General features: G+C 37.9%; 1 protein-coding gene across 2 annotated transcripts in view; it reads left to right on the forward strand.

Moving 5' to 3' along the window:
- Nucleotides 1-18,216: 18,216 nt before the first annotated feature.
- sema6cb (semaphorin 6Cb) overlaps nucleotides 18,217-20,219 on the forward strand; it is a 147,694-nt gene continuing 145,691 nt past the window's right edge. For both annotated transcript variants that reach the window (XM_084435489.1, XM_084435490.1), the window contains exon 1: nucleotides 18,217-18,459. The gene's annotated coding sequence lies outside the window, so the exon portion shown is untranslated. The remainder of the gene's footprint in view (nucleotides 18,460-20,219) is intronic.

Here is a 20,219-nt window from a genome sequence, read left to right on the forward strand (position 1 = left end):
ATGCTTTTATTAGGTTAAAATATTAACATTGAGATGTTCAAATTGTCTAGCACGCATAAATAGATTCACAGCTAGCAGCTTTAATGGGTATAATATGAAAATGTTTCTGTCACGTGTGCATTTGATGTATAATGGTGGTCACACTTGACTTATTTTATTTTTATTTATTTTACTTTTTTTTTCTGATATGTGATTAATGTAAAAATACAAATGTTGTTTGTTATGCGCAAGAAAAATGTCCCCTCTCTGTTGGTCTACAAGTGTATTTCCATCATATTCACATTTTTATGCTGTATTTTCATGCAATTTAAGACTATCTTCTGTTATATTGTGCAGAAATGCTATTTGTGCTTTGTAGTTGCCTTGCAGTGATGGAGGAGTGTGATGGAGGAGTGTTTTATGTAGCCCCAGAGATGTCTCTAATGTAAGTTCAATGGCATCGACAATGATATAGAGCGGTGAAGTCAAAGGCCTTATTACCGCACCCCTAAAGTCTAATCACCTAAATGGTAATTAACCACACACCAAGCTTTAAAAGATTTTGAGAGAAGTGAGATTGATCGTGGCTTTCACTAGTGTTTTGACACATAAACTAATGGAGGACTCAGAACACCAACAGAGAGCAAAGAGAATTGAGGACGCTGACATTTTGCTTTTGAAGATTCGGGTTCATCCAGGGACTGCCACACTGAGCAGATGTGCTGTTTTATTGAAACACTTCACTTTAATGGCGAAATGAGATGATGAGATGGTACAATGCTAAGAGGAAGCTTCAAACCTTGTACTAATGAATGTAAGTGAATTGATTAAGACAAAGTCATGAGAAATATATCATTTGGCTCATTAAATGAATAATTTTAGCTCAAAAATCTGACCAGATTAGTTTCATTTGAAGTTGTGGTAAAAAAAAAACTTTCCGACTGCACATGGAATCAATTAATCTGAAAATGTATTACATTTGCTTTATTACATTGGCAACCACAAACATCCTATATTTTTGACGTATAATTATTATATATACAATCTATAAAATGAATAATTAAATATTAAATATACTCAACCTTTCACAATTTTAGGGTCGGTACGATGTTTTGAAAGAAATTCCGTATTATTACCAAGGCTGCATTTATTTGAATAAAAATACAGTGAAATTGTAATAATAAAATAAAAATAGTTGTTTACTATTTTAATATATTTAGTAAAATAAAAGCTATTATTTTCAGAATTTTCTGAAGACATTACTATCTTCATTGTCTCATGATCCTTTAGAAATCATTTTAATATGCTGATTTTTCTTATTAGTTTCAATGTTGAAAACATGTGCTGCTTAGTACTTTTGAAGAAAAAGTTATAATTTTTCGCAGAAATCTCTGATAGAAGAATAGTGTTTATTTGAAATTGATTTTTTTGTTTCATTGTAAAGGTCTTTACTGTCACTTTTGATCAATTTGATGCATAATTGCTGAAATGCATAATTGCTGAATAGAATTATTCATTTATTTTATATAAAAATATTACTGACCCCCAACTTTTGATCCGTATAGTGTTTATATGTAATAAACATGGAATATTTGTAAATGTTATGTGTGTTTATTTTCTATTTTCTATATTGATTCATCAAACTATTGAACATTAGCACCTTTTATCATATTACCAGTTTATAAAAACAATAAGCTACAAGAGGCCAAAAGTTACAGTCATAATAACAACCATTTACCAGAGTAAAACCCCCACAGTGTCTCGTGGCTTATTGCTTTAATAACTTTATGCCAATGGATATGCCCACTTCAACATGATCTTAGGGGACCTCCATTAGCTTTGTCCCATGCAGTTATAACTTTGAAGTCTGCACATGTTATTGAAGTCTGCTGATTACAGTTATTACTCACCCACATGTATAAACTGACCAATATTTTCTTCTGATCTTGGTTGTTATTGGCACAAAGACCCGTGGTCTGGAACATTCTAAACCTTTCCAGAGCATTTCCTGTTTGAGGCCCAAAAGCCTCATCCATCTCCGTATCTTTAAGATTCCTGCAAATATAAAAACATATTAATAAACTACTAATGGCAGATAAATAAACCCAATAATTTGATTGTGAAATGTGCAATGCATTCAGTTTGTTTATATTGTGCAGATAATTACCCACAGTTACAGTGTCTTTTAATCATTTATTTTAATCCTGATCAATGCAAAATGTTAACAAGAAGCCCGTAATCCTCTCACATGAAACACTTTCCCACCAGTTACAGCCTCACCATTGTGGATATACAGAGGGACATTTATTCAGTTGTTGTTTTGGTTTATGATGCAGGTGAACCACAATTGAGGTCAGATAGTGAGGTCGTCAAAACATTTTCTTCTCTATCCACTAACAGGAATCATTCAAACTGATTGAATGATGCATACACACACACACACACACACACACAGTGGATGTTACTGCTTGCTCTGTGTGTGAGAGAGACACTTATGTAAACTAACCAAAGAAAGCAATCACTACTCTGATCACCATGTCAACTAGTTAATTCATTGTCTAAACAAAGCATTTGAATATTTAAGTCACTGGTAAAGATAATTTTATTTTTATATCTTCATTTTGTATTTCATTTTATTCATTGTTTTATTTTAGATTTATTTTATTTTATACTAAAGTTGTAATTTATTTTATTAATATTTTTAATGTTTTTTTTAATGTATATTTTTCTTTCTTTTATTAATTTAATGGTATTTGTATCTATAATTGCATTTATTTATTTATTTTTGTATGTGTTTTATTGCTATTGTATGCAGAATGATCATGCCAGTATAAAGTACTTTAAAAATGAAAACTGAGCTGAAGAGAAAGTGGAAAAGGGAGGGTGGGAGTTAGTGCCTTTACTTATTTCTTCACAGGTAGTATAGATCAGTTTTTTTAGCACAGTTTGAGGTTCTCTGCGGGTCCATTCTTTCCCACACCCTCTCTGGGCTATTAAATGACCTGCCTCTTGCTGCCCACAGCAGGACGTGGGATGGCAGCGCCGGTATGGAGACATTAAAGCCAGCATGGGTTCTCATAAAATATATGGATTTTTGTGATACCCACATTGACAGCATTATGCTGTTGGCTCTGCATTTTATTCAGAAAAGTGCAGCCATTTCATTTTGAACACTGCAAAGTGGACAATGATAGAGAAGAACAAAGAAACCGCAGGTCGTCGTAGCTCTTATCGGTGGAAGCCGTTTAAATAGCAAAGGGTGTGTGGTTGGATTACTTTGTCACAGGGAATGAATATGCAGGGTTGAAGGGAGAATGTGTACACGATCCCGCATGCATTCTCAAATGTTCGCTCTCCTCTTCTTCCCAGCATTTTACCAAGGACGAAGGGGAATATGTATACACACGCCGCTTCAGGTCAGGGATCCCATGTAAATTGCATCAATCAGACAGCGCCCTATTGTCATGCAGATTAACGTTTTGCGGAATAAAGGCTCCGGTGAAGTATCGCTACAAGATAAGTATAGTTAGATAGAAGAGTACATGAAGTGCCTGCCAACCGAGAGCATTGACAACAAGCCGGGAATGTTTGGCACATCGGAATGTGATTAGGTTGAGCAGTTCGGGCAGATTGAAAGAGATTGTCCAGATTGTCTCATCAGATTGCACCTCTGTTTTCCCACACCCACGCTTGCGTGGGGTTGAGCGTCTCAGTTATTACTGGGAGCTGGGAGCCATATTGTGAAGCTGTTTCTACAAATAGCCGCCTCTACAAAAAGCCTCACAGATGTCACTCTGCGTTTGCACCCTTCCGTCCTGCTGTGTCTGGTTTATCTGTCAGTAGAAGAACGCACCTGAGGAACAGTGAGGTGTCATCGTAGCTGTCACCTGTGGGAGCAGGGAATCTTTCCCCGCCGTCCTGTTCTGCCTTTAATTGCTGTCACAAGAGTGAAGAAGGGAGGGCTGGCGTCCCCTGACAGCCTAATTAGTCTTCTGTAGTGCGGCTCTGGGCAGTAAACAGAGACAGACTCTGATGCGCAGGTCCATAGGCACACCGGTTCAGCGGTGGTGGAGGAGTGGGAGAGGCTCCTGGTGTGTTACGGATCATCAGACCTCTAACACTCTTATTAATAGCTCTATCCATCCTACTGCTTTGATTTCATTAACACCTTGTCACCTCAAGGCCCCAGCCAGGCCCACAGGCACTGTCCTCACACACACTCTTCCTCACATACGCTGTCTCCATCCGCTGACCTCCCCCTGCTGTACAAATGCTCATTATGCAAGGGACTCATTACGCGATTATTAAATACATGGCCTCACATATGAGAATGCCTCTGAATATTGATTAGATTCAAGTACGATTTGTGTATAATTTGTAGGTAAACCGTGTGATAGGATTTCAATTTGCAAGGAAGACAGAAGGCTGTTGGTTTTTTTATAGGCACACGCTGTGCGCAGGAGGCACCATATAGAAGATTGTTTGTTTAATCACTGAAATAACTTCAGACATCCTCTTGAACTGCATTGCTTGACTTGGCAGCATGTCCAGAAGGCATTGATGAGAATTCAGTTAAATCCGCAGATTTATGTTGTGTGTATAATTAAAGGTAAAGCGATAAATTATTTTGATGTTAAAATACTTTCTATTCTAGTTCAATGGGTAGAGACAATGAAGTAAACCATTCTCTGGCCTGTGAAAACACTGTCTCGAAAGGTCATTGATCACAAACTGACAGGCAGGAAGAAAGCAAAGACAGAAAACAAACTCAAACTGAACATAACTATAACAGTATGCCCCCTCGCAGAAAGGAGTGACCTCGCACCGACAGTTCCAACGAGGGAGGAGGCTGAGGTGGAGGACAGGAACCCAGGAGAGGTGATGACAGGGTAAACCAGGGTGTTACAAATGGTGGGAAGAGCCAGGGAGAAGCCTGGAGCAGGAGGAGCCAGGTGGCACCCCAGAGTCCAGCCAGGATGGAAACCCATGGCAGGGATCTCCTTGACGCAGCCATTGCGATGACCGAGGGTGACAGAGCCGATGGTAGTGGAGCCCTAGGTGCAGACGGAGAGCAGGTGGACCCAAGCGACCCCGAAGGCCTTCAGAGCTGCAGCGATGACCCCCTGAGGTGGAACCGGGGGGCTGAGGCAAAACTGGAGCGACTAAGAGCCAAGGCATAGCCGGAGGGAGGGCGGAGCCAGACAGAGCTGTAGGGGTGGAGAGCAGGAGCGCAGCAGATGGCTTGTAGTTCCATGGCGCAGGAAGGGTGACATCTGACCGAGGTGAAGCCGGTGGTCCGAGGGAGCCCAGCGGAGCCGAGGGAGGGAGAAGCAAAGGCGGAGGAGTCAGGGTAGCGAGCCGAGGTGGAGCGACGGGATCAGCAGCTGGAGGCGGAGCCAGGGGATCCACTTTCCCAGGGGGAGCTGGCTCAGGCAAGGAGGTTGCATTTGTCGGCATCAAGGATATCTCATTTCAGAAAAGTATCTATTATAAAATTGTCTGTTATTCCTTGTGAAGCGTAGATTTTTGGTAATTTCTTTATGACTTTGAAATCTAATGGTTACTTTACTGAAACGAGGCAGCCTCGATTACGTATGTGGTCGACAAATGTGACCTCCAGAGGACGCAGCCTTCAAAATGAGACACAATGTCACAAGCTAAGCTTGGTGACAGAAAATGAATTACATGGACTTGACACACATGTGATTTTGTGTGTCACATGTGACACACAATTATACCTGATTATGCCGCATTTACCATCTTTGAAATCAGAATGGTGTTGTGTAATTGGTTTCCCTATTTGAAATGAGTCTGATATATATGTTATTCATATATTCCAACATGTTGTTCAATTCAATTATTCCTTTTTTTTTTTTTTTTACTTCACAACCCAGTTTAATTGCAGTCAGAATTACCTTTTATTTCTTGTAAGAATTCCCCCCAAAACTTTGTTTCCAGTCTCATGCTGCACCATCAAACAGTCCATCTGATTCAAACAGGGGCATTAGCTCTGGGGGAGGGGGAATAGCAGATAAACATTTTTTTCCTTTTCATTTCATTTCCTTTCCTTTTTTTGTGTGTGTGGTTAAGTACCCATGGGTTTACACAGTGTTATTTGTGAATACACAAAAAAAAAAAAAAAGTATGTTGTTCACTTTGTTTAAACCATTCATTTTGATTTAACACCATTGTATCAGGTTTCATGTTTAAACACAATTGCATCATGTTAAGCTAACTTGAAACGGTTACTCTTTGGCTTAACTCTGTGTTTTCATTTTGATAGAATATGTTTCAAATCAAGTAACTCAGAAATTCATTTACGTCTATGCCTGACCACAAAATATTTAAAATAAATTTGAACTTACTCCATGATTTCTAATTTCTTTTAAATAATTTTCTCTGAGAAATTTTAGCATAGGGCTTGTTTTATTATGCCGTTTTCTTTCAGAACTAAACTAAAAGCTAATAAAATAAAAACATAAACAATAGTAAATACATAAATCTAGTTCATATTAAGCATACATTAAGCCTTTTTACTTTTATTAACTACTTTTACTCATGGCAAAATATTATCCCGGAGTGTTTCCCAAGAAGCAACAAAACCGCGCGCATTTTCTCTCAAGCCCAGGCGCCCGTTTCCCACTGCGTGCGCGCGCACCTCAAAGGTCACAGCAGGAAAGGCTAACGGTCAAGAAACAAAATATCAGGTAAGCATTTCGAACTTCTTTATTCCCATTTAAAGCACATTTGAACGTTTTATGTTTTATTGTCGTACCTCTCTATCCGAAGATTAACCAGCCCAGTAACGCTAATGTTCGTAACGTTTGCTAGCAAAGAAGCAAGGAGCCAACGCGCCATTACATCAAAATTATCAGCGGCAAGTGTTAAATATGGAACGTGGAACCACTTCCACAATATGGAATATTTACGTATCCATAAACGTGAAACCAGTGTCCATGATTAAATCACGTTCAACCAAAGAGTAATTTTTTTTAGTGTTTCATTATTTTTTATTTTTGTGTATAATGTATTGTATGTTTGGTCCCTGCTTGTTCATTTGGTACAGGCCGAAGGTGGAGATAGCCCTTATGAATAGGGAGCTAGAAGCTTATCAGGTCAGCCTTTTAGTTTGTTTAAGGCCAAAGGTGAGACCCTGTTGCAAATTGGATCAAATTATTTGGTGTAGCCTTTCTTTGAACATTGTTGCAGTTTTGTTTTGTTCAGTTTGTTTGTATTTCAGTATGTGACCAAAATTATTATTATTTTTCATCATGATAAACCAATTTTTTGGGATCCACTGAACCTCTGTCCTGCTTGTTTAAAATGATTCTCTCTGACCAGTGGGCCATCTCTCACACAAAAAGCATACAGTGTGACAAGTAAAGTTTGAGTCTCAAGCGAATGATTCTTATAAGCCGGTTCTTTTTTGTGAATCGAAAGCATTCAGCGCAAATAGTGAAGTCAGGTTCTTGAGCTAATGACTCTTATTTATGAGCTGGTTCTTTTTCACTCTTTCGTGAAGTATGTAGCGCAATCAGTGAAGTCTGATTCTCGAATGAATGACTTTGAGCTTATTCTTTTTCGTGAATCGAAAGCATATATCGCAACTAGTGAAGTTATATTTCTGAGTGAAAGACTCAAATGAGGCATTTTTTAACTATTTACAAACATGAATATGAATCCATTGGAGCCATTTCTCAATTAATCTAACTCGCTTCCTGAACCGCAAGTCATTAATTTATTGAAACAAGAACTTAAATTAGGGTAATTAAACAACTGGTTGTTCATATGACTAAAGATGCATATTATGAGTTTTGACAGTGATGTTTTATAAAAAATATAAAGGAATTTATGAAATATGAATGCATTTTTTTTTATTGAAATTAGCATTTGGCAACAGAAATGCATTTATTTTCCAAGTATATTATTTTTTTCCCCCAGTCTTTCTTGCTCAAATTCAAAACAGTCATTAATGGATGGAGTCATTACATTCTTTATGATTCCTATCCCTAATTTGGGACATGACAATCTGTGACTATCTGGTCTGAAAACATCACTACTGTGTTTTTTCAATTCTTTTGGAGAAATGAGAGCATCATTTTGCCGTCCTTAAATTGGCCTAGAAAGACCGCTCAGCCCATAGCAGCTCAGGAATAGGGCAACTGATGTCAGCGGGAGCCAGACCGCAAAAAAAAAAAAAAAAAACCCAGACAACCCAGACGGCTCAGAGAACCAAAGACAAAGTAGCACTGATCCCTTCTGCCCTCATGTCTTCCCAAAAATGCTTCTTTATTACCGTTCATGTGCCCCTGGGTTCCCCAGCCCTGCCAGAATGAGAGTGGGAGCTGGGAGACACATAGATTCAAAATACCATAATTGTTTTTAACTCACTTAAACTAGACAATAATGTGTAGTTCTTCCTAGAAACAAACAATGTCCATGTACCGAAAACTGCATTTGGATGACAAATGATTGTAGATGCAGGAAAATGCCAATGCTGTTTAGTCAAATGAAGAAGATCAGCTGTGTAGAGCTCATAGAGGCTGAAATTTAATTTTGACATTGAGAGATGAGGGGAATTTAGATTTGGTCCACCAAACTGCTCTTCAGGGTCAACTCATTTTCTTCAACTATAGGCCTAGCAGGACGTGAACACAATACATGTGCAGAGCACGTAATTTAATTCCATACATCTTAACAGAGAGCTGAAGGTGACAAAACACACTTGTTGATAAGTTTCGTTGTTTAGAATCAGTTTTAACTTAGGACAATAACACATCCATCTAACACATCTAATGTTTCTCTGTGCTCTGACATCATGAACAAAGACGTAATTTGATTCGTATTTGGATTAAGATAATTGTTTATGGTCGCTAAATCGTTTAAAGCATACTAGCTATTTGCCATACTTGACAGAATCATTGGTTCAGCAAAGTCAAAAAGGCACATCTTTGCACGGTTTAGCTCCTGCTAGGAGAGTGATTTTCCATGTGGAGCTGGCTGCAGAATTGATGTTTTATGAATTGTGGAGGGGTTGGAAGTAACAGTTCGGGAGCAGATTTGACTTGCAGATGGCACTGAGACTGTTGCACCCCATTGGATGATTGACAACTTCATACAAGGCCGTTTCTCTTCAGTGATGCTCTGCTGAGCTTTTGGAACCAATCAAGGACATACTGTATATATATATTGTCAACCTAAAAAACACATTCAAAAGTACAGTATACAGTTTTTTTTTCATTTCTTTATTTTGTAAAGTAATGCTAAAAGCTAACATTTTAAAGGGGCTCTATGTACGAATTTTCATATATTATGTCTGAACAGCTTATAATAAAACTTTAAAAACGAGACCTTCAAGCCTGTCGACTGATGTTTATGTGATGGGCTTCATCCGCCATGAAAATCCAATGGATGTGACAGTTACACGCATTATGTTACATGCAAAGAAATGGGATTAATTCAAAATATAGTCTCACATAGCCATACAGTATCTAGAGTAGTTTAATTACCTTATCTGTCGACATGATGCCGGTGTCGCTATGATCAGATGTTTTCTCACCACTGTCATTTTTGTTGTGTGCTTATTTTGTTATTGAGCAGCACATTTTTCAAATTGAATTATTTATCTAAACATCACTCTCAGCAGCATGGATAGCATCTGGATTTTTGCTGCAAAGCAAAGCGAAGAACAAAAAAACAACTCATCCATGAGTAGGGCCTTGAATCATGTTCAGGGTGCGTCTCAATCAGCTCCCTAGTTCAGTAGTCAGGGCCCCGATCAGAGAGTCAGCCATTTTAAGGGCTGTGTCAATCGTAAAATCTTTCCAGTGCACTAAAATGTTCACTCCCTAAAAAGTCCCACAATGCACCATGAAAACTAGGGACCATATATGTTCCCTTAACGGAAGTATAAATCGCGCTCGCCAACTCGCCAGCTCGTTCGCTCACTCGCTCACTCACTCACTCATACTAGATTTTTTTTTTTTTTTTAACTGTTATTTAATTATATTTCAGCATAAACATACATTGCAAGACAGGTACTAAACATAATCTGGAAAATATTTATAATTAATTTACGGTTGAAATGTTGCAGGTAGGCTGTGTGTAACAATCAACGTATTTATCATAATAAACTTTATATAACATAAAAAAAAAATCTGAAAAATATCAGTTCCGCTGTTGTTTATAAATGCCAGTAGTGACCTTGTACAACTTGTACATCATCATCAGTGTACTAGTGAGCCAGGGTCTGTACTGTCCTTACCAGTGCCAGAATTTATGTACACGATATATGATTCATGACTTAGGGAGCTGATATAGACGCACCCTCAGTGCAGAGTGTGAGCAATAATTTGCTGGCTGCAGATCACTTAATGGCCGCTAATAACTAGGGTTTCTGAATTCTATATAAAGCCCCTTTAATTGAACGGTTGTATGAGTTTTACTTGAACACATTTTATTTAAGAATTTAAATACCAATCAAGGACATACTTGTCTAAAATTCTAAAATAACTAATCCTGCAGGGTTTAAATGCTGTATGAACCCTCATGTCAGCTCTTTTTAATTTAATTTGATTCGAGCTGAGCTGAACTGCACCACAGGTAATGTCTAATTTTTTACCTTATAGAATTTAGTGTCAAGGTCAGACCAGCTGCCTCACACACTGCAATTTCACTGTGCTCACATTTGTAATAGGCTAAAAATACAAAAGAACCATAATTATTGAGACACAGCAAAACTGAGCTACAGTACTGATGAACCATCTGCCAGCTCAATCTGAATGACACCGAAATAGAACAAGATACAAAATAGAAAAACCTACACTGTAAAAAAATTGCTGTAGTTATGCAGCAGTTTGCCAGTAACTTACTGTAGATTTAAATTTATGTTATTTACGGGCAACAGTTTGTTCAAAGTTAAATGAACATTAAACATTAACAAGTGTTTGTCTTTACAGAATAAAATTATAAAATAACAATCTAATGCAAAGCATTCTGGGAACCAGAAATCTTCATCAACCTTTTTCAGTTTTTTTCCTTCAGATTTTGGTTCCCAGAATGCTTTGCATGAGGCTGTTATTTTAGTTTTATTCTGTAAAGATAAAGACTTGTTAATGTTTAATGTTCATTTAATTTTGAACAAATTGTTGCCAGTAAATAACATCAATTTAAATCTACAGTAAGTTACTGGCAAGTAGCTGCCAGTAATACCAACGCTATCTCACGACCAATTCGTACGAATTCGTACGAATGATAAAAAGTTGGCTAATTCGTACTAATTCGTACGACCTGACTCGTACGAATTTGTACGATTTGTCTAAACCCACGTGATGGGTAGGTTTAGGGGCGGGGTCAGGGGTAGGTCATTCGTATGAATTCATACGAATTGGCCAATTCGTCAAATATGTACGATTTTGCACAAAACGTACTAATTCGTACGAGTCAGGTCGTATGAATTCGTACGAATAAGCCACCTCGTAGAATTTGTACGTTTTCCCGTGAGATCGGGCTGGTAATACTGTAATTTCTACAGATTTTTCTAACAGTGTAGGTCCTACAGCACTGAAGTTTCCTAAAAGAAAAGTGAGGATGCTAACATTTTCAACTCATTGTTTGAAATGTTCTTGTCTCATTTGCCCTTGTGTTTCTTTCCTCCCCTGAGGCCACACAAAATGCACAAGAGATCACCGACTGAATGCTTCGTGTTGTAGCTATAGCCTACTTTGTTCATTGCACACATTTTTAGACTTTTAGACTGCTCCTTGTGTGGTTTAATATGACTATTAATATAAGTTGGTCTGACTACAGCTTAATCATGGATTTGGTCAGGAATTAACTTTATTTCTTCCTGGCAGTTGCTTTCTTGGTAAAGCATGCTCATTTAATTCCAATTTAAAAGTAAAATAAAGTCTAAATTGCTGACAGCAATAAAGCACCACCTAAGAATAGAATGTTGTAGCCTTCTGCATTAACTGATTCTGACCAAATGTATTTCTTTAAAGTCGTTTTTAATGTTTTCGCCTGCTAAATAGAACAAGGAATTAAGTGGGATTGAAGAGGGATTAGAAATTAGAGTAAGTTGCACTGCATTGAGATGAATGTGTTGAAGTTGACATGATACAGTAGTTAGTAAGATGTCTTGTCTAGCTGGTGGAGATTAAGGTGTGCTTTGTGCTAATGTCATTTGTGGATTCCTTCGGCACACTCCTTGCTGACGGGATGTACTTCAGGTGTCTTGTTATTTAAAATGCTCCAATCATGAGGAATCACATTCGTCTTGATCTTTTGAGATGAAAGAGTTCACTATGAAAACACACGGTGACTTTCAGAACACATGAAGACTTCCTTGCCAGTGGAAAAAAGGCATTTATTGAAAAGGGGGAAAAGTACTGTATTTGTACAACTTTTTGATGTAAGACAGATACCTTTGAACACATGGCCACCCACCTCCACATGCCAGCGATACCTCAGTATTCACAAATGCTGCCTGTCCATTGAGGGTTAAAGTAGCAGGAGGTAGTAGGATATAAAATATTATTCTGATAAGAGTTTAATGTGGGGAAGTCTGTCAAACCTTGTGCTTTTCCTGACTGTGGCACCTGCCACTGCATTCCCTTGGGGAAGAATCCCAATTCTGAATTTTAGGAAAGAGTGAGTGGTTTAATTTTAACAATAGCCGCTTTTCCACCGTCAGGCCGAACGGTTCTAAGAACGTTAAGGAATGGTTCCAGTTATATTTACACTTGAGCTTAGTTCGGCACGGCATGATTACAAACCGATCTTGTCCTGTAATTCTGAACCATGCTGGTAGAATGCGTGCAGTGGCGTCGCCACTCAGGATTGGTCACTTGGTCACACTGTTGCCTGGCTGACAGTTTCTCTGTAGCTGACATATTTGAGCGAAGTAAACACAAGTTAATAATAATAATGTAAACTCTTGTATTACCAAGGCAATGACTAATGCATTTGTATTACTTTCCAAAGAGCTCTGTTATCAGCCCCACAGTGGAAAATTAAACCATATACGTAATGACATGGAATGGAACAGCAATGAGAACAGTTTGGCTAATGTTTCTGGGTGCATCTCAATCAGCTCCCTAGTTTAGTTGTCAGGGCACTAATCAGGGAGTCGGCCATTTTACAACCACAACAACATTTATTTCTAAAGCACATTTAAACACAATATAGATTGATCCAAAGTGCCAGTCACAACAATTACAAGTTTCCGAAAGCTAAAAAATAAAAGTACGGTTTAAGAGTAGATTTAAAAATGTCCAATGAAGGAGCAGACCTCACATGATACGGGAGACCATTCCAAAGCTTGGGCCCAGCCACAGAAAAGGCCAGATCACCCTTTGATTTGTAGCGACACTATGTCACAGTTAAGAGCAGGTGATTAGAAGATCTAAGTGCCCTAGCAGGACAGTATGGCACAAGAAGATCACTTATGTACCTCGGTGCACGGCCAGACAAAGCCTTGTATCAATTTTAAAATCAACTCTGAATTTAATGGGAAGCCAGTGAAGGGATGCTAAAATAGGGGAGATATGGTCTCTCTTTTTAGACCCAGACAAAAGCCTTGCGGCCGCATTTTAAACAACTTGCAATCATGATAATGAAGATTGAGGGAGACCAGAATAAAGAGACTTGCAATAATCTAATTGTGATGTTATAAGTGCATGAATTACAACTTCTAAATCTTTACTTGAAAGACGATTCTTCACCTTTGCAATAGATCTTAAATTGAAAAAGGTACCTCTAACAACAGCACTAATTTGCTTTTCAAAAAATAGTTAAGAGTCAAATATTACTCCAAGGTTTGTATAGGGCTTTGCTGCACTGGAACATTCAATCCCTGAAAAAAACAAAACAGGCAGCATCGATTCTCACTATGCTCCCTTAAAAAGGAAATTACGTCACATTAGTGAAGCACGAAACAAAAACTGTGGGAGCCAACTCAATAAATATAATGACACGCAAAAGACAAACCGTTTTTGTCCGCATTAACACACTTCGCTAGTCAGGTAGTGAAAACAACTATAGTTAACATTTATAATAAATATTCGGCTTAAATGTATTAAAAATAGAGTGGTGCCGCCGGTATGACGTAACTTTGAGGCCAATCGGCAGTTAGCATCACACTGGTCACCTCAACAACAACAAAACCCAATAGGATTTTTCCATAGGCTTTTGGATTAATCGCAAAAAAAAAACAAGCTCTGTGATCATCAAAAGTTTATGATACTTACACATTCTGTCCATCAAGATCATTTTCACAGATGAACACAACTTTACTGAATTTTGAAGCCTAAATGCAGTTGCCAGCAGTAAAAAGCTAAAGTTAGGCTTTAAACAAACTACACCACGGCCTCTAGACTTCAACGTCACCACCACTAAGCTTCTGACAACTCTTTCAGTTTTTATCTAAAAACATTTTCCCAGAAAGTTTGAGTTAGAATAGTTTATAAGAGCACGGTTATAAACATGATGAGGCTGTAATAGAGGACTAAGCTTACCTGTTCATCGTGATTACCCCGTAATGTCCCCGACACCCTCTGTAGTCCCATTTAGCCACTTGTCAGCAACTGCCTTTTTCACATATTTCATACATTATCACGAGTGGGATAATACTGATGTATTGTACGCCGTTGAATAAAACGTGAAAGTGTCTTGAGCATGTGTTCTCCACAGACTTTATTTCAAACATTTAACCAAAATCCCATTCAACTCATTTCCGCCTACAAAGTAACATCAGTATATAACAGAACAGTGTGTTTACAGAGCATAACAAGTACTTTCAGAAACATCCATTCATTCAAGTCCTGCCTGTTGTTGATAATACCAGCGGTGACATTCTACAATGTTGCACGTATTGTCATGTTGCCGTAATTGAGTATTCACTGTCCCAATGTGTAGTGAGCCAGGGTCCTTAGTGCCCTGATTTATGTACACAATATACTGATTCACAAGCTTGAGAGCTAGGGAGCTGATTGAGACACACCCTCTAATCATTTCAGTCTGAAACTAACAGTTTGACCAACGCTTTTAAGAAAAACACTGTATTTTACACAGAAGGTGTCTACAGAGTCTTAGAGGGATTATTTACCCCCAAAAAATAAATTCAGTTTATTCACCCTTATGTTATTCCAAACCTGAATGTCTTTCTTTCTTGTGCTGAACATAAAAGAAGATATTTTGAACCGTATAATGAAAGTCTGTTTACCACATTTAAGACCACATTTAAGGCACAAAGGTGCAATATTCATATTCTCAGTTGTTGTGTGTTTCCAGGAACGGAGTCTTCTGGATCACAAACCACATGATTTGCTACAGAGATGATGACAGCAACAGGATGTGTAGCCCGCTTGTCTGTGTATGTTTGTGTGCTGGAGTATAAACACAGTGTGGGTAGGTCATATGATAGACCACATTGCACTTTGAGGTTTGTGTCCATGTTGTTAATGATAGTGAAGAGTGAATGTTAACATGTTAAAGGTTCAGTGACATTTAATGCCTCAGATGCTATAGCTTATTTTTACTGAGAGAAGTAAATCTGGTTGATATTCATACTGATATCAATTAGATTTTTTTTTTGGGATGGAAATTAGAGGATCTATTTTATATATGTTTAATATATGTTTTTGGCATTTTCAATATTCTAAATAAATGTTTAAGCATAAAATATTAGAGCCAGACAGTACAAATCTAAATTCAAATCAGATTCTATCACAAATTGGTATTCATGAGCTTTTGTTTTGATGATCCATGACACCCCCTCAATCAGATAAAGTCGAGACATAAGGATCAAAAGAAACAAGCAATTAAAAGGGAATCTTTGTAAAAAAAAAAGAAAAGAAAAGAAAGTCCTGCATTGACAGCTCCCTGACCACTATAGCTGGTTGAGAGGAAGAGAAATGGAAAATACGTTAAATATTTTGTCAACATCCATTTCAGAAGAGTGTGCAGTCAAAGGATATAGTAGAGCTTTATCCGGACTGAATGAATTTGGATCGCTTTCTTTTCCAGAGAGCTCACCACAGTTACTGGGCTTTTAGCAAACATCCAACTGCCAAAGGAAATTACGGATAAATCTGTCTGTAAATATGCCAAACCAACCAAAAACCCACAGAGTCCGTGAAAAGCATGACAAAGCAAAACACAACGATAATTTCACAGTTTGCACTTAAACATTTTAAACTCTTGCCATGTTGGGAATTATTAATGTTCATGGTTCAACTTTTCTCATATATAATTATATATATGATTGTTGATTTTCTGTTGGGCGACCGGGCGGGGAAGATGTAGTAGACCATATTAAAGAACAACAGGTAAAGTGTAGAAGGCAAAAGAAAATCAACAGAAAATCAACAATGACACAAATGGATTTTAGAGCTAGAATTTAACCCTTGCATGTTATTTTTCCCTCTTATGTTTTATTTATGGCACAAAAATAAATAACATGTAAATGAAAGGGGGAAATTATGTACAAAAACATCTCATGGATGTGGACCAGGGGTGGTTCTAGACTATTTTTAAGTCTAAGCCTGTCGTTGTCTGTCGTCTCAGCCGCCTAAAACTATAATCACCCATTTGAAAGATCGGGCCAGTTTATAATTTTCACGTTTTTTTTTTAAGTCTTATTAGTTTGAACATTCAAGTGATTTTAAACCATTCGAGCACAAGATGCAGTGAAAGTAACTTCATTCGGTATACGCGCTGTGATAGATTGTTTCTGAGCGTGCACACAGAAAGCCGCCTCTCAGACAGCACGTAAGTACACACAATATTATGTCAAAATGCCCGCCTTGACAAGTATCCACAGTCGGTTATGTCTTAAGTGAGCGAAAAACAGTTAAGAAAATATCGGATGTGTGTCAATATAACGGATCCTTGCATTAGGTCTTAAACTGAAAACAGCCTCATACACCTTCTGTTTCCTGTTAATAATGTTAATCAAACAACAAAAGAAAAAGAGAATTACTCACTGCACTTAAATAACTTCTGTATACGTGCATATTTAATTCATACAGAAATACCGTTTTCACAAACACTGTAAATACTGGTCATTTAATTTATGTCTTTGTTCTCTTGTATTTACTGTATTCGTGCTATTACTTGTAATTTGTTTATTTGTTATTATTTTAGTATTGCCTTTAATATTTGAACTTTATATTAGTTAGGCTAGTATTAGTTTTTGCTGTGATCCGACCAGGCCAGAAGAAAAAAATCCTTAATGTTTTTTTTTAGCTATAGTTAACAGTGATACTTATTAATGATAATAATATGATGACAATTGTATATGTTTGTACAGCAGAAAAACTGGTATATAATTCATAAAGTTTCTGTATTGACTTGGTACCAATTTATGTACTGGTAGGGTACTTTTGACTTAGAAATATAGTGGTGCCAATTTACAAAGAGGCACCACTTAGGCAATGGTCTCTTGCCACACATTCTTTCTCACTGAGGGCTAAGCCCCCCTGAAGATCAAATCCTAGAACCGCCCCTGATGTGGACTTTAGTGCCTGACCACTGCAGAACGCCCAGGTTTTATGGTCCATGGCTAAGCTCTGTTGGAAATCTCCTGTCAAGGGAGAACTGAGCTCTTCAAAAGTGCCCACTGAACCAGGATGATCTGCTCTCAGCTTTAGTCCAGAGAACTTCTGTGACCAAAACCACACTGTTGAATGTTTGTTCTTCAAAGTATATGCTTGTGAGGGTCAGAAAGTAACCAGGGCACAGGTCAAAATTTCCCCAAATATTTAACATGTGTCTGGTTACCAACATTCTTTAAAACATTTTATTTTCTGTTCAACAGGAGAAAGAAACTCGTACAGGTTTGGAACAACATGAGGGGTGAGTAAGTGATGACAGAACTATCCCTTTAAAAAAAGTGTCTACTGATTTCATGGTGACTTTAAATATTTGACTTACTCAGTGGTCTAAAACATTTTTTTTGTGTATGCTAAATGGGCTACACATCCACATATTGGAACAAACGGCTTCATTTTATGAGGTAACTCAAAATGCTACGGCCATCAGACTCTTTCTGGACAGCTGTTTTGGACATGTAATGGACTATTAGTCATGTACAAGGAAGGATCTACAGTTCAAACAGTTCACGTTTTGGGCGGGTTTATGACAAACTTTTAAAGAGAACCATCAAAACACTTTGGCGGTTACTGATTGGACAAGCGACCTGTCACTCGAAAACCAGGGGTGTGGCCTGCGAGCGATCGTTCACAATGTAATAGAGTTTTAGCGCAGTCTTGCTTTTTCATAGGCGTGTGTTAACTGTGTGCCAAGGGGTGCTCCGCACTTACCAGTGCGATTAATGAAGACAATGAACCAATTGAGGGAACACTAAACTAACAACCAGCTTTTCCGTTTCGTCTGTGTTTCATCACGGACGAGCTTCGCGTCTGCAAGGAATCAAACCTCTGCACGAGCACAAAGGACAATTAAAAAAAGAAAGCAAAGGTAAATGAGCTGTTTTCCTCCTTTGCTGGAAGTTTTTCTTCGTGTCTGTTTATATGATTTGAACTCTGACCGTGACAGCCAGCGAAGTTTATGCAGGATGGAAACACACTGCGATATTTTGCACAGTTTGGGGGAAAATAAGCAGGTATCGTTTCAGGTCGGTAAATATTGCAGTCAGTGCCTACATGAAGGCAGCCTTTATTGCTACAGACAGTGCGTTTCTGATCTGATTTACTGCTTATATTTTGTGTTATTTTTTTCTCGTTTTAGGTGTAGTTCAAACGTGTATACCCTACATGTAGGCATTGGTCTTGATTGCACACCTAAATATCAAAACCGCTGGGTTGTCCAATTACAATATCTTTAATGCCGTGACATAGTTGTTGACAACGTGGAACACACATTGGTCATGTTGAGAAACACATAATGACATGTGAAGAATCTCCGTTATCCAGTCAAACCTGTAGTGTTTGCACGTGAAGCACTCACCGTGTCTGCGGTTACAAGCTCTGCACGAAAGCCTTCGGTTGTTTAGACAACACGCGCAGCACTCAGTCAGTCGGATGGTAGAACAGAGAGAGAGTAGTATCCTGGTCCAGAAAGATAGACTTGCTGGTTTTGGACTGCTGGTCGGTGGTTTTTAGAGGAGTTTGGCCTTGGACACGGAGCCGAGAGTGCAGTAGAATGTTCATTCAGCGTGTTGCGCACCTTTACCAGCAGTGTGGCGGCGAATTCATTACGCTTACGAACATTTATCGTTTCGATAGTGCAGGAATTGGAATGATTGTTTCCACTGAACAGTTAATAAATAAATGTCATATCAATATCCAAACCTAGTTCTGTAATTTTGTTTTATTTCTTTTTATGACAGCGTTAGCTAATAACAGAGTTTTATTTATTGTTGTCACACTTCATTAGTCCGTAGGCTACAGTTCAATTTCACTATTCTAAATATCACAGGCTCCTGACTGTTTCATTATTGAACTATTTTTAATGTGCAAACGAATTAAATCTAAATAACAAAATGGCTTTTTATAGCCTTCGACTATTTTTCGGTTAAGTTTAACTTACTTCAGTAAGACAAGTAAACAAAATGAAGAGAGAACAAAGAAACGCATTAAGGAACAAAGAGTGCGTGACGTTTTCCACTAGCTATCTGTAGTGGGCTTCATTAAAGCTAATGCTTTAAAGTTATCCAGATGAGAGCAGTGAGGTAGTGATTTTCTTTTTTCCTTGCCAATATTTTTCAGTGTTATTAATGATATAATGGACTGCAGGAGGTTTAGGCTGCATATAAACTGCAGGACCTAATGCACAGATCTATTTTGACATATGCAGATTTTTTTTTTCCAGTCCCACGTCTCTGTGTACATTCACTTGAGACAAAGCTGACCGTGTCTAATATCTTGCCAAGAACTGCATTTTGACGGAGAAGTGCATTTGACCGTGCGCAATCGAGCACGCAAGCACTCTAGCTGAGTGCACGCGCATGAACGTTTAAAAGCAACATTTACTTGTACTTTTAACATCCTTTAATAGTTAGTGTCACAGTGTGGTATTTTTGGCGTTATAGTAAGTTTAAAGGCTGACTTTGGTTAAAGTGAAACAGAAATCTCTTTATAATATAACAGTCAGCCTATGCTGTTCGTAGCACAGCCAGAAATGAGCTATTTAAAAAGGACAATGTTTGACCACTGTAATTGATTTTCAGGGTTATTTAAAAAAATATATATTATGAGGGAATATATTTATAACTAGGC

The sequence above is a fragment of the Rutilus rutilus genome, assembly GCF_951802725.1.
Source record: "Rutilus rutilus genome assembly, chromosome: 17".
Taxonomy (NCBI): domain Eukaryota; kingdom Metazoa; phylum Chordata; class Actinopteri; order Cypriniformes; family Leuciscidae; genus Rutilus; species Rutilus rutilus.